Source organism: Neomonachus schauinslandi, chromosome 4 (genome assembly GCF_002201575.2).
Source record: "Neomonachus schauinslandi chromosome 4, ASM220157v2, whole genome shotgun sequence".
Classification (NCBI taxonomy): domain Eukaryota; kingdom Metazoa; phylum Chordata; class Mammalia; order Carnivora; family Phocidae; genus Neomonachus; species Neomonachus schauinslandi.
The window spans coordinates 104,890,648-104,906,365 of NC_058406.1; positions in this window are offsets into that span (position 1 = coordinate 104,890,648).

Here is a 15,718-nt window from a genome sequence, read left to right on the forward strand (position 1 = left end):
GGTGGGGCAAGGTAAGGAGAGATAGGTGCGGGACTACAGGATCAGGCTCACAGAAATCTCAAAAATGAGGAGGTAGAAGGAAACCAGAGATAAGAGAACGAACCTGACCACCCTGCCTTAGGTGTCAGAGGTAGGGTCTTGTTGTAACAGCTACTTGTGACCAAAAAAGAATTACTGGACCCTAAAAAGGGTGTAAGCCATTAAAGGTGTTATCACTAATCCTTACTCAGTGGTGCTGACAGTAGGGGTGTTAAAAGGATTGAAGTTCCCTGGCTAGCCTTCAATAAAACACCAACCCTATCAGCCCTCAGTGGCAACCTTGTGGGGACCCATCTCACTACTGAGAGCTTTTTCTGTATCCTTGCTTAATAAAACTCTATCGCTTTACTCACGCTCCTTTGTCAGCAAGATTCTTCCACTCCATGAGACAAGAACCTCAGTTTTTCTACATAGTTACAAATCATCATGACAGAGGACATTCCAGAAAGCTACAGATGTTATATTATGTTTTTAGTATGTGCAAGACCGTGGCTTTAATCTGATAGGAACCAGGGAGGTTTTTTGGTTTTTCTTATCTTTTTTTGGAATGCTCCTTTTTGGTGATTTTTTTTTAATGATGAGGATGTACGACGTGTGATTGGGGCAAAATAGAGCCCATGCTTTGAGGTTTTGCCAAGTCATTTTGATGTTGGTAAACATGGAAGTATAGCTTCCCTGGGAACCCAGGAATAAGGCCCACGAATGTTGAAAGTTGAAAATTTCCTTTATCACTCGTAAGTCCTCTCTACTCTTGCACTTGAATCACTTGTATGTTGCTCTGAATATGGTGAAAACAGCTTTTGCCAGCCAGTCACTGAAGGGACATCTGTCCTAGAGTCCAAAGTCCAAGTCCAAGAACATGCCACATCAGGGTAGAAAGCTGGGTGTCAGATACAGAACAAGCTTTTACTCAAACCCAGGGCAGACCCTGGCAAAGATAAGTGCGAAGTCCTCATCTCCTCTCTCAGTTTGCTCCCTGCCCCCTTTCCCTGTCACAGCACTGGAAATGGGAACTTCTTCCCCTACAGTGGTCTGAGGAAAAAGTAGTCCAAACTATTCAGGAAAATATCCTAGTCTTCCAGAGCCTTGAAATTCTTTATGTTGCACTCCCTGATAACAAAAATATACTTGTGTATGACCTATAAATATATGAAGAGGGTGTTCAACCTCATTATTCATCAGAGAAATACAAATTAAAACCTCAATGGAACACCACAATCCACTGGAATGGCTAGAATTAGGTTGGTGAGGTTGTGGGAGTGCAGATTGGTGCAACCACTTTAGAAAACAATTTGGTAATTGATGTGGTTTTGGAGCAGTGTTGTTGGGGTCCGGAGCCGACGGCCAAGAAGAATTCTTGAGACGTCTTTGGTGCAAAAAGGTGGTTTTATTAAAGCACGGGGACAGGACCCATGGGCAGAAAGAGCTGCACTGGGGTTGTGAGGAACAATTGATTATATACTATGGGGTTAGGGGAAGTAAGGAAAAAGGGAGGTTTTCAAAAGAACTTTCATATGTTAAAGAAGAATCACAGGATACAGGAGGCCTTGCCATTGTTAAGGTTGTTTTTTTCCTCTAGCAAAGCATTAACATTAAGGTAGTTGGGAGTTTCCTGGAAGACTGTCACACATATCCTACCCCGGAGCGGGGTGGGGGGAGTTTTGCTGGGTGTCAGGTTATGGTTTGTCTACATCCAGCCTTCTGCTCCCTCATCAGAAGCCATTTCCTGTGATCTCCTTATTTGCTGCAAATAAAAGTTTTCTTTGTGCTACAACTCAACCTGGTGCAGTTTCTGACTCACTAAGGAATGAATTTGGTTACAATGTGTATGAATGATATACAACTACACACAGCAATATGATTGAATCTCACAGATATAAATTAAGTGGAGGAGAGGAAATAGACACACAAAATGCACTAGGATGAACCTTGTGAAGTTGCCTCTATGGAGGTCAAAAACTGTTGAATATTGACAATTTCATAGTTCAGCATAAAGCATACTCTTTTTATATCATTTGTATAATCTACAGAAACTAGCAAAGCAAACCTGTGTTGTAGGGGTAAGGATAGTAGTTATACTTGAATTGAGGGCAGGATGGTGGTAACTGGAAGGCAGCAGGAAGAAGGTTTGTGTGTCCCTTCAAATACTCTGTTTCTTAATCTGGGGGCTGCTTACCTGGTTGTGCTATCCGTGAAAATTTGTTGAGCTGTGCACTTAAAATCCATTTATACTTTTCTGAATGTATACTTTAATAAAAAGTTTAAAATCCTGAGTTCATCATATAATACCTATGTATTATTTACAAGAAATAGATACATACTATCATTCAAACATATGAATTATTAGCAAACACAAAATGTAGACAATTTTAAGGGATAAAATAAAGATAAACACAGAAAAACATCCAAATATTTTGCTCCTGGTCCCAGTGGACGGTTTTATGCCCCGTCAGTGGATGAGCAGCTCCCTCTAGAGACTTTTTGTAGTGGCGTTCTGGGTTACTTAGCAGCTCCACGACCCTGGACAAATCTCCTGGTCTAGATTCTGCATCTGTGAAATTGAAATGCTGAACACTTACCCACCCTTCTCCTACATGGCTATTCCTCAGGATCAAACAAGATATTTGTGAAAGCACATTGTAAATGCTAAATATGAGGGATTATTGATTATTACTGTGATATTATAATTTATAATAAGAAATACATATTTGGTCTTCAATGTCTCTTACACAGAACTTTTAAAACCCTTGGCACTACCTGAGTAAGAAAGATAATAAAGATGTCTTTTGTTGTGTTAATGACACATGACTTTTGGACTGCATCTAAGAATGGGGCTGGTTGCCAGAGGAACCAAACCCATAATTAGAGTGCTGGAACTCGCAATCCTACCTCACCGAGCTCCATCCAGGAAGGGGAGTAGGGCTGAAAGCTGAATCACCATAGCCAATGATTTAGTCAATCATGCTAATATAATGAGGCTTCTGTGAAAACTTAAAAAGACAGAGTTCAGAAAGTCCCCAGGCTGGTGAGCTTCTATGTAGGGAGAGTACCACCTGGACAGGGCATAGAACCTCCCAGCTGGGAGCCTCCCAGCTTACATCCCTTCCATCTGGCTGTTTCTGAGTTACATCCTTTTATAATAAACCAGTAATCTAGTAACTACAATGCTTCTCTGACTCTGTAAGCCACTCTCCCAAATTAATCAAACTAAAGGAAGCGATTATGGGAACTTCTGATTTATGACTAATCAGAAGTACAGGTGACAACCTGGACTAGCTGCTGGCATCTGGGGTGGGTGGAGGGAGGAGGACACAACAGTCCTGGGGGACTGAGCCCTTAACCAAAGAAATCTGATGCTATCACCTTCAGGTAGATGGTGTCAGAATTGAGTTGAATTGTTAAGACATCCAGCTGGTGTGTGAGAATTACTTGTTAGTGTGGGAGAACCTCTACCACATTGGAACTGGGATCCAGAATCATCATTTAATTACAATTAGTACAGAGTTAGGATTAGCAGTCACTATTAAGATAGTGTTACATGCTAATGAAGGGGGCAATCTGACAAAATAGTTTCAAATTCTGTTAGACGTAGCTCAAGATTTCTGGAAGAACTTCCCCCAATCACTAGAATTGGCAAAACTACCTGCCAGGAATGTTGTGGTCATTTCTATACCAAGTAGAGAGTAGAGGTGATAGGTAGATAGATAGATAGATAGATAGATAGATAGATAGATAGATAGATATAGATAGATAGATAGATAGATAGATAGATAGATAGATAATAGATGACAGATAGATGATAGATGATAGATAGATAGATAGATAGATAGATAGATGATAGATGATAGATAGATAGATGATAGATATAGTTACATGATAGATAGGTAGATGACAGATGATAGATAGATAGATGATAGATAGATAGGTAGGTAGATGATAGAAAATTGTAATACTGGCAAATAGTATGTGGCAGAAATTTTCTAAGCACTTAATGTACATTAACTATTACAATCTTTATAAAGACCAAAAGAAATAGGTCATCTTACTATCACTATTTTATAGACAAGAAACTAAGGCTCAGAGAAGTTAAGTAACTTACTTAGCGTCTCACAGATAATACCTGAGAAAGCAGAGCTTCAAATACAGATTGCCTAGTTCCAGAGTCTGTATTATACTTAAAATAGATGTCTTCCATATTACTTTCTAAAGCTGAAGCTAACATTTATAATCTCTTCCCATTCAGTAAAGCTCAGTCTGATATCAAATAAACTTCCTTCTTTAATCTATTATTCAACAAATATTTTTGGACACCAATTACATGCCAGGCACTATACTTTGTTTTGGGTATGTCAGACACTGATGGGTCCCAGACCCCATAACAGTAAGGTTATCTTGGTGTGGGGACATAATTGCCAGGGTGAATATGTACATGCATATGTATATACTTGTTTATACAAATAAGCATGCACCTACCTGTGTGTCCCACTACACCTCAAACAACATGTATATGATGTTCGATTTTATTCAACGTGCGGTGGGAATGGAACCAAACCAACATGAGTTCATTCCTTGGTGAGTCACAGAAAATGCACCAGGCAAGGTGTCACATAAAGAAAACTTTATTTGCAGGAAATAAGGAGATCACAGGAAATGGCTTCCAAAACCTTGACTCCCCAGGAGAGGGTGGATGGGTTCCTTCTGTTTAGGGTTAGGATGAGTATTTTGATAGGAAAGCCTTGTCATTGTGTGTAGAGGTGGGCAGAAGGTGACATATGTGGCTTAAGTAAACATGCCTATGCACACGTCATATATTCTGTAAATGAGGCTGGGGGTCCTCCTTGGGCAGAGATTTTAGTATTAATGAGATAAAGGTAATGGTAGGTCATTCCAGAGGTCACTCTATGGTCCATTAGTGCAGGCATGAGTTGGGCATTTAGCTCAAAATGTCTGGGTGGTCTGGGCCAGCAGGAGGTCTTGTCAGGGCAGTCACCCTCACCTGAGGGGTGTTTTGGGGTTTCATTTGCCTGGGTTGAGGTAAGCTGGAAAGAAGAGTTTAAGGAAATATGTGAGACAAAGGTTAGTGAGTATAAGCAGGTGGGCAATAAGTGTCAGGTCTTGGGGTCCCGCTGGTGACAGGAAGACCCTGAAGGGTTTTAAGCATAGAAGTGGCATTTGATTTGATTCAAGACCTCAAAAAATGATTCAATCCACAAAGTAGTTAAAGAAAGGATGATAGACAATGCATGAAAGGAAATGTAGTTATGAGTAAAGATGATGGATGGCAGCAGAGGAGACAGAAGAGAATGGGTCTGGGAAGTGTCTTGCAGGAGAAGTTAACAGGTGGATTCAATGTGTGGTGTGAAGGATAGGGAAAAATGCAGAAGTACTCCCATGTTTCTGTCTTGAGTCATTGTTGGGTCATTTACAGAGAGGTGAAGAGTAGGAAATATTTGAAAATATAAGTCTCAAGCTCAAAGATATTTAGGGCAGAAAAATAAATTTGAGAGTCGTCATCACATTGAAGGTATTTAAAGACATGAGAGTGGCTGAGATCACCCAAGGAGAAGAGCAGGCGACACTGCATGGTCGCAAGTTTGGACAGTAGAGGGGAAGCCTGCACAGCAAGCCAGCTGATAAGAAGCACACAGTGAAGGTGAGTGGGGTCTCAGGAGACAGGAGAAAAGAGGAGTCTTAGAAAGCAAGGAGAATCAGTTGAGTCAAACATCACAGAGGTCACTGGTACCCTTGACAATAGTGGCAGCACAGAAACCAGAATAGAATGGGTGGCAGGGGTCTAAGGAATAAAAGGAAGGTGCTGAGGCAAGGATGGTCAGTATGGACTGTTCTTTCAAGGTGCTTGGCTGTGAATGTGAACACAGAAAGGGGGATATAGCTGGAGGGAAAATAGGAGTCAAGGACACTTTAGTTGTTTGGTTTTTCTCAGGATAACTGACACTAAGAAATGATCCAGGAGAGGGGGGATGACTGAGAATAGAGAAGAAGGGGGAAACTGAAGACTGAGGTTCTTAAATAAGAGACCTGACAGCCTCACTGTTTAGGTCTCAGCTCACTAATTCTTCAGAAAGGTCCTACATTCCTCCCAGCTACACACAGACACACAGACACACACGCACGCACACACGCACACACACACACGCCACCATCACCATTATTACCATCAGCATTCTTTTTTCTATGTATTGAGTTTATTATTTTCTTCTTAGAACTTACCTAAAATAATAATAATATTGATAATAATTTTTTTCTATCCCTCCACTCACCTCCCCTCAGGCAACCACTAGTTTGTTCTCTGTATTTGAGTCTGGTTTTTGTTTGTTTGTCTCCTTTTGCTTGTTCATTTGTTTTATTTCTCAAATTCCACATATAAGTGAAATCGTATAGTATTTGTCTTTCTCTGACTGCCTTATTTCACGTAGCATTATACTCTCTAGCTCCATCCATGTTCTTGCAAATGGAAAGACCTCTTTTTTATGGCTGAGTTATATTCCATTGGATATATTTGCCATATCTTCTTTACCCTTTCATCTATGGATGGATACTTGGGTTGCTTCCATTTCTTGGCTATTGTAAATAATGTTAAAATAACCACAGTGGTATGTATGCCTTTTTGAATTAGTGTTTTTGGTTTCTTTGATGAATACCCAGTAGTGGAATTAGTGGATTATATGGTAGTTTTGTTTTTAATTTTTTAATCCTGTTCTCCACAATGGCTGCACCAATTTACATTCCTACCAACAGTGCACAAGGATTCCTTTTTTTCCCACACATCCTTGCCAACACTTGTTGTTTCTTGTATTTTCGATTCTAGCCATTTTGACAGGTGTGAGGTGATATCTCATTGTGGTTCTGATTTGCATTTCCCTGATGATGAGTCATGTTGAGCATTTTTTCATGTGTCTGTTGGTCAGATAATAGTTTTTTGTTTGGATGTTTATTGTGATTTTTCCCATTTGTTTTTTTTTTTAATTTTTTATTGTTATGTTAATCACCATACATTACATCATTAGTTTTTGATGTAGTGTTCCATGATTCATTGTTTGTGCATAACACCCAGTGCTCCACGCAGAACGTGCCCTCTTTAATACCCATCACCAGGCTAACCCATCCTCCCACCCCCCTCCCCTCTAGAACCCTTAGTTTGTTTTTCAGAGTCCATCATCTCTCATGGTTCATCTCCTCCTCCGATTTCCCCCCCTTCATTCTTCCCCTCCTGCTATCTTCTTCTTTTTTTTTTTTCTTAACATATATTGCATTATTTGTTTCAGAGGTACAGATCTGTGATTCAACAGTCTTGCACAATTCAGAGCACTCACCATAGCACATACCCTCCCCAGTGTCTATCACCCAGCCACCCCATCACTCCCACCCCACCCCCCACTCCAGCAACCCTCATTTTGTTTCCTGAGATTAAGAATTCCTCATATCAGTAAGGTCATATGATACATGTCTCTCTCTGATTGATTTATCTCGCTCAGCATAATACCCTCCAGGTCCATCCACGTCATTGCAAATGGCAAGATCTCATTCCTTTTGATGGCTGCATAATATTCCATTGTATATATATACCACTTCTGCTTTATCCATTCATCTGTCGATGGACATCTTGGCTCTTTCCACAGTTTGGTTATTGTGGACATTGCTGCTATAAACATTGGGGTGCACGTACCCCTTTGGATCCCACATTTGTATCTTTGGGGTAAATGCGCAGTAGTGCAATTGCTGGATCGTACAGTACCTCTATTTTCAACTTTTTGAGGAACCTCCATACTGTTTTCCAGAGTGGCTGCACCAGCTTGCATTCCCACCAACAGTGTAGGAGGGTTCCCCTTTCTCCCCATCCCCGCCAACATCTGTCGTTTCCTGACTTGTTAATTTTGGCCATTCTGACTGGTGTGAGGTGGTATCTCATTGAGGTTTTTATTTGGATTTCCCTGATGCCGAGCGATGTTGAGCACTTTTTCATGTGTCTGTGGGCCATTTGGATGTCTTCTTTGGAAAAATGTCTGTTCATGTCTTCTGCCCATTTCTTGATTGGATTATTTGTTCTTTGGGTGTTGAGTAAATAAGTTCTTTATAGATTTTGGATACTAGCCCTTTATCTGATATGTCATTTGCAAATATCTTCTCCCATTCTGTCGGTTGTCTTTTGGTTTTGTTGACTGTTTCTTTTTCTGTGCAAAAGATTTTATCCTGATGAAGTCCCAATAGTTCATTTTTGACCTTGCTTCCCTTGCCTTTGGCGATGTTTCTAGGAAGAAGTTGCTGTGGCTGAGGTCAAAGAAGTTGCTGCCTGTGTTCTCCTCTAGGATTTTGAGGGACTCCTGTCTCACATTGAGGTCTTTCAGCCATTTGGAGTCTATTTTTGTGTGTGGTGTAAGGAAATGGTCCAGGTTCATTCTTCTGCATGTGGCTGTCCAATTTTTCCAACACCATTTGTTGAAGAGACTGTCTTTGTTCCATTGGACATTCTTTCTTGCTTTGTCAAAGATTAGTTGACCACAGAGTTGAGGGTCCATTTCTGGGCTCTCTATTCTGTTCCATTGATCTATGTGTCTGTTTTTCTGCCAATACCATACTGTCTTGATGATGACAGCTTTGTAATAGAGCTTGAAGCCTGGAATTGTGGTGCCGCCAGCTTTGCTTTTCTTTTTCAACATTCCTCTGGCTATTCGGGGTCTTTTCTGGTTCCATTCAAATTTTAGGATTATTTGTTCCATTTCTTTGAAAAAAGTAGATGGTATTTTGATGGGGATTGCACTGAATGTGTAGATTGCTCTAGGTAGCATTGACATCTTCACAATATTTGTTCTTCTAATCCATGAGCATGGAACGTTTTTCCATTTCTTTGTGTCTTCCTCAATATCTTTCATGAGTATTTTAGAGTTTTCTGAGTACAGATTCTTTGCCTCTTTGGTTAGATTTATTCCTAGGTATCTTATGGTTTTGGGTGCAATTGTAAATGGGATCAACTCCTTAATTTCTCTTTCTTCTGTCTTGTGGTTGGTGTATAGGAATGCCACTGATTTCTGTGCATTGATTTTATATCCTGCCGCTTTACTGAATTCCTGTATGAGTTCTAGTGGTTTTGGGGTGGAGTCTTTTGGGTTTTCCACATAAAGTATCATATCATCTGCAAAGATTGAGAGTTTGACTTCTTCTTTGCCGATTTGGATGCCTTTTATTTCTTTTTGTTGTCTGATTGCTGAGGCTAGGCCTTCTAATACTATGTTGAATAGCAGTGGTGATAGTGGACATCCCTGTGCATTCCTGACCTTAGGGGGAAAGCTCTCAGTTTTTCCCCATTGAGAATGATATTCACTGTAGGTTTTTCATAGATGGCTTTTATGATATTGAGGTATGTACCCTCTATCCCTATACTCTGAAGACTTTTGATCAAGGATGCTGTACTTTGTCAAATGCTTTTTCTGCATCTATTGAGAGGATCATATGATTCTTGTTCTTTCTTTTGTTAATGTATTGTATCACGTTGATTGATTTGCAGATGTTGAACCAACCTTGCAGCCCAGGGATAAATCCCACTTGGTTGTGGTGAATAATCCTTTAATGTACCGTTGGATCCTATTGGCTAGTATTTTGGTGAGAATTTTTGCAACCATGTTCATCAAGGATATTGGTCTGTAATTCTCCTTTATAATGGGGTCTTTGTCTGGTTTGGGGATTAAGGTAATGGTGGCCTCATAAAATGAGTTTGGAAGTTTTCCTTCCATTTCTATTTTTTGGAACAGTTTCAGAAGAATAGGTATTAATTCTTCTTGAAATGTTTGTTAGAATTCCCCTGGGAAGCCATTTGGCCCTGAGCTTTGGTTTGTTGGGAGATTTTTGATGACTGCTTCAATTTCCTTAGTGGTTATAGGTCTGTTCAGGTTTTCTATTTCTTCCTGGTTCAGTTTTGGTAGTTGCTACATCTCTAGGAATGCATCCATTTCTTCCAGATTATCTAATTTGCTGGCACAGAGTTGCTCATAATATGTTCTTATAATTGTTTGTATTTCTTTGGTGTTGGTTGTGTCTCTCCTTTTCATTCATGATTTTGTTCATTTGGGTCATTTCTCTTTTCTTTTTGATAAGTCTGGCCAGGGGTTTATCAATCTTGTTAATTCTTTCAAAGAACCAGCTCCTAGTTTCATTGATCTGTTCTACTGTTCTTTTGGTTTCTATTTCATTGATTTCTGCTCTGATCTTTATTAGTTCTCTTCTCCTGCTGGGTTTAGACTTGATTTGCTGTTCTTTCTCCAGCTTCTTTAGGTGTAGGGTTAGGTTGTGTATTTGAGACCTGTCTTGTTTCTTGAGAAAGGCTTATATTGCTATACTTTCCTCTTAGGACTGCCTTTGCTGCATCCCAAAGATTTTGAACAGTTGTGTTTTCATTTTTGTTGGTTTCCATGAATTTTTTTAATTCTTCTTTTAATTTCCTGGTTGACCCATTCATTATTTAGTAGGAGGCTCTTTAGCCTCCATGGATTTGAGTTCTTTCCGCCTTTCCTCTTGTGATTGAGTTCTAGTTTCAAAGCATTGTGGTCTGAAAATATGCAGGGAATGATCCCAATCTTTTGGTACTGGTTGAGACCTGATTTGTGACCTAGGATGTGATCTATTCTAGAGAATGTTTCATTGGCACTAGAGAAGAATGTGTATTCCATTGCTTTGGGATGGAATGTTCTGAATATGTCTGTGAGGTCTTTTTGGTCCAGTGTGTCATTTAAAGTTTTTATTTCCTTGTTGATCTTTTGCTTAGATGGTCTGTCAATTTCAGTGAGGGGGTGTTAAAGTCCCCCACTATTATTTTATTGTTTTCAATGTGTTTCTTTGCTTTTGTTATTAATTGCCTTATATAATCGCTCCTCGCATGTTAGGGGCATAGATATTTACAACTGTTAGATCTTCTTGTTGGATAGACCCTTTGAGTAAGATATAGTGTCCTTCCTCATCTCTTATTACAATCTTTGGTTTAAAATCTAATTTGTCTGATATAAGGATTGCCACCCCAGCTTTCTTTTGGTGTCCATTAGCATGGTAAATGGTTTTCCACCCCCTCACTTTCAATCTGGGGGTGTCTTTGGGTCTAAGATGAGTCTCTTGCAGGCAGCATATCAATGGGTCTTGTTTTTGTATCCAATCTGATAGCCTGTGTCCTTTGATTGGGGCATTTAGCCCATTTACATTCAGGGTAACTATTGAAAGATATGAATTTAGTGCCATTGTATTGCCTGTAAGGTGACTGTTACTGTATATTGTCGGTGTTCCTTTCTGGTTTATGTTACTTTTAGGCTCTCTCTTTGCTTAGAGGACCCCTTTCAATATTTCTTGTAGGGCTGGTTTTGTGTTTGCAAATTCCTTTAGTTTTTGTCTGTCCTGGAAACTTTTTATCTCTCCTTCTATTTTCAATGACAGCCTAGCTGGATGTAGTATTCTTGGCTGCATATTTTTCTCATTTAGTGCTCTGAATATATCATGCCAGTCCTTTCTAGCCTGCCAGGTCTCTGTGGATTGGTCTGTTGCCAAGCTAATGTTTCTACCATTGTAGGTTACAGATCTCTTCTTCTGAGCTGCTTTCAGGATTTTCTCTTTGTTTCTGAGACTCATAAGTTTTACTATTAGATGTTGGGGTGTTGACCTATTTTTATTGATTTTGAGACGGTTTCTCTGTGCTTCCTGGATTTTGATGCCTGTTTCCTTCCCCAAATTAGGGAAGTTCTCTGCTATAATTTGCTCCAATATACCTTCTGCCCCCCCTCTCTCTTTCTTCTTCTTCTGGGATCCCAATTATTCTAATGTTGTTTCGTCTTATGATATCACTTATCTCTCGAATTCTGCCCTCGTGATCCAGTAGTCTCTTTTTCTCAGCTTCTCTATATTCCACCATTTGGTCTTATATATCACTGATTCTCTCTTCTGCCTCATTTATCCTAGCAGTAAGCACCCCCATTTTTTATTGCACCTCATTAATAGCCTTTTCGATTTTGACTGTTAGATTTTAGTTCTTTTATTTCTCCAGAAAGGGTTTCTCTAATAACTTCCATGCTTTATTCAAGCCCAGCTAGTATCTTTAAAGTGATGATTCTGAACTCTAGATCTGATATCGTACTAATGTCCATATTGAGTAGGTCCCTAGCAGTTGGTACTGCCTCTTGTTCTTTTTGTTGAGGTGATTTTTTCTGTCTTGTCATTTTGTCCAGAGGAGAACAGATTAATGAGAGAACAAAATGCTAACAGGGTAATAACGTCCCCAGAAAAATGTACTCTAAACAAATCAGAAAAGACCTGAAGCCAGGGGAAAAGAAAGGAAAAGAAAGAAAAAAAAAAAAAGAAAAAGATAAAAACAAATAAAACAGAAAAAAACAAAACAAAAAAAACAGAATATGATCAAATATGATCAGGCTGGTTATAGATCAGTGCCACACACTAGATTTTGGGTGTATTTTGGTCTGTTAGAAGAAAGTGCCTCCCAAAATTTTAAAGAAAGAAAAACTTATATATGTACAAAAATAAGGGTAGATATGATGAAGGGATGGAATATGACTGTAAAGATGAAAATTATAAAAAAATTTATAAAAGGAATTGATAAGAAGTTTTTTGAAAAAAGAAAGAAGAGGATTAAAAAAAAGGGGAGGAGAAAATGTGATCAGGCAGGAGAGTAGAACAAAACCATACACCAGAGATTTAGGGTATATTTTGATCTGTTAGAAGAAACTACCTCAAAATTTTAAAGAGAGAACAACTTATATATATATATGCCAAAAAAAAGGGTAACTACTATGAAGGTATAGAATATGACTCTAAAAATGAAAAATAAAAATGTTTTTTAAAAAAGGGATTGATAAGATGTTGGTTGAAAAAGGGAAAAAGAAAAATTCAAAAAAAAAAGACAGTTAAAAAAAATTAACTTTGAAAGACTAAAGGATCATGGTAAAAAAGCCATGGATTCTATGTGCATTATTCCCCTAGCGCTGGAGTTCTGCCATTCTCATTGATCGGTAAACTTGGTCTTGGCTCACTGTTCTCGCTGATCTTCTGGGGGAGGGGTCTGTTGCCATGGGTCCCAAATGTCTTTGCTGGAGGCAGAATTGCCCGCCCTTGTCCGGTCCAGGCTAAGTAATCTGCTCAGGTTTGCTCTCCCTGCAAGCTTTCCATACAGCTTTGGCGGCCAAGAGTGAAAATGGCGGCCTCTCAATCTCTGCCCTGGAGGAGCCGAGAATTCTGGCCCCGCTCCTCAGTGCGCCCCCAGAGAAAAGCAGTCAATCACTCCCGTCTCCCCAGTCTCTGGGCGCACTCCGTGCTCACCCGGCCTGTGACCGAGCATTTCTATCTCTGGCACCCGACTCAGTGTAGAGTCTCCAAACCCAGCAGATCCCTGCAGTGCGCTCTCGCGCCACTCCTCCCAGGGGAGGAAGGGGAGTCTCCCCGGATCTGCCACTTGTTGGGTCCCTGCTGGAGGAGCAGTGGCCTGACTGTGCCGAGGATCACGGTTTATGGCAACCCCTAGCTGAGAGCCCACTCCTTGGCTCCGTCTCTGCAGCCAGCTTCCTTGCTCTGGTACCTGGGAGCTCTGCTGAACTCAGGCATCCCCGGCCTTTCTGTGACCCCGAGGGTCCTGAGACCACACTGTCCCACGAGGGTTCCAACCCCCCCCCCTTAGCCACTGGAGTGACGTCCCTTAGTGGAGCAGGCTTCTGAATGTTCTGGTTTTGTGCTCCGTGGCTCTATCACTTGCCAGATGCGGCTGACGGAGGCCCCCTCCCCCGCTGTCTATCCTCCCAAATATCTCCTCGGATTCACTTCCCCGCACGTCCTACCTTCCAGAAAGTGGTCGCTTTTCTGTTCAGAGAGTTGTTGCTATTCTTTTCTTCGATCTCCCATTGAGTTCGTAGGTGTTCAGAATGGTTTGATCCCTATCCAGCTGAATTCCTGAGACCAGATGAAATCCAGGTCTCCTACTCCTCTGCCATCTTGCTCCACCCCCTCGATTTTTCCCATTTCAATATGAGCTCCCAGAGGGCATGGATTTGTCAGTGTTGTTCATGACTATATTCATACCATCAGAACAGGAGCAAGTACACAGTAAGTATTAATAAGTTTGTGTGAATAGAAGGGCCCATGTGGAGAAAGGAGGAGCACGTGTTCTGTTGTAGGGAAGATGAGGAAGACAGGCAACAATGCAGGTAGTCTGGTTGATTTGGTGATGGGGAGAAAAGGGGGTTCCCAACTGAAGGCTTCTGTTTTCTTAATGAAGCCCACTTTTTGGTCCACAGTCATGGGCTGAGATTAGGGGCAAGGGAGTGTAGGAAATAGAAAGTATGAAAGACTCATCAAGTAGGCAGTACCTGGCAGCCATAACTGCTCCAAACCATTGGAAGTTGTCGAAACATATCAGACTTTACATATATTCTTCCCTCTGCTGGGAATGGTCTTTTCTCCACTTATCCGCCAGGCAAACACCTAAGTCTTGGCCTGAGTGTCACATCCTCTGTGGGGCTTTCCAGTAGAGCCTCTTCTCCTGATAGTAGGTAACTACTTTGTGTCCCCATTTGCACCTGTTCACACAAAAGCCATCCCTTGGAGGTGATATGACTGGATGTAATGGTTTGTAGGCATGGTAGTCTTCTCCACTAGGCTAGCAGCAAGCCCCCCAGAAAACAGAACCTATCACTTTCTTCCCTTCATCCCAAAGTTCTGCTTGGAGACTGGCACATAGTGATGTTAAATACAAGATCTCTGGATCCAGTTGGATTAGTTTGTTGTTCAAAGAAAATCTCAGACCAGAGCTACCCTGGAACATAAGAGGCTTTAATGAAAGATGTGTGGCTGTGGATGTCGGGTGTGGATGGGCTAATGGGCAGAAGCATGGCTGAGTAGCCGCTTCCCAAAACCAGGGGAGAAGCCAACCCTGAAGCCTGGGCTCCATTTATAGGGCTTCCATGGGTGGACCTTGAACTCACATGAACACTGCACCCCAGTTACAAAGGCAGCCCCACCTGAGCCTTTGACACCACAAAGGCTAAATCAGGTCCAAATAGTGAGTGTGCTTCAGGCCATAGTCAGATTCCACATGGAGCTGCACCATGAAGTTCACCCTACCCATCCCCACCTCTCTGTCCCTACCATGTCCTCCTAGAAGAGGGAGCACCTATTCCTCTTTACCCTCTAGAGCCTCAGACACCAATGAGGTTTACACACTGCACCTCTATGCACCATATGCTACAACACATGTAAACAAACACAGACACATGCCCTCTGTGGGCACACACCACACCACACACATGTACACATGTACATAACACATGTGCATGCAGACACGTATGTACATAACATGCATGCACATGAGTACAAAATACACACACAGAGCTGGTCTTCCTCCAGAGCCAGTACAGGTTACTCTGGGTGCTGCCACCATGCCTGCCCTCTTGCCCTTTGTCTATTGCCTGAGCCTGAAGCACAAGCCATGTGGCCACAGAGGCAGAAGGAAAATGACAGTTCTGTCTTTTGATAGTGCGCCTCTACTATTTTTGTCCATCACAGGGGCCTCAGTCAAAGGCCTGAGGCATGTCCATAGATTCCATTTGGTGTTGGAGGGATCATCCCATCACATGATCCCATCCCATCACATGATCCAGCCCTTACCAACAGAGACCCCCAGTTT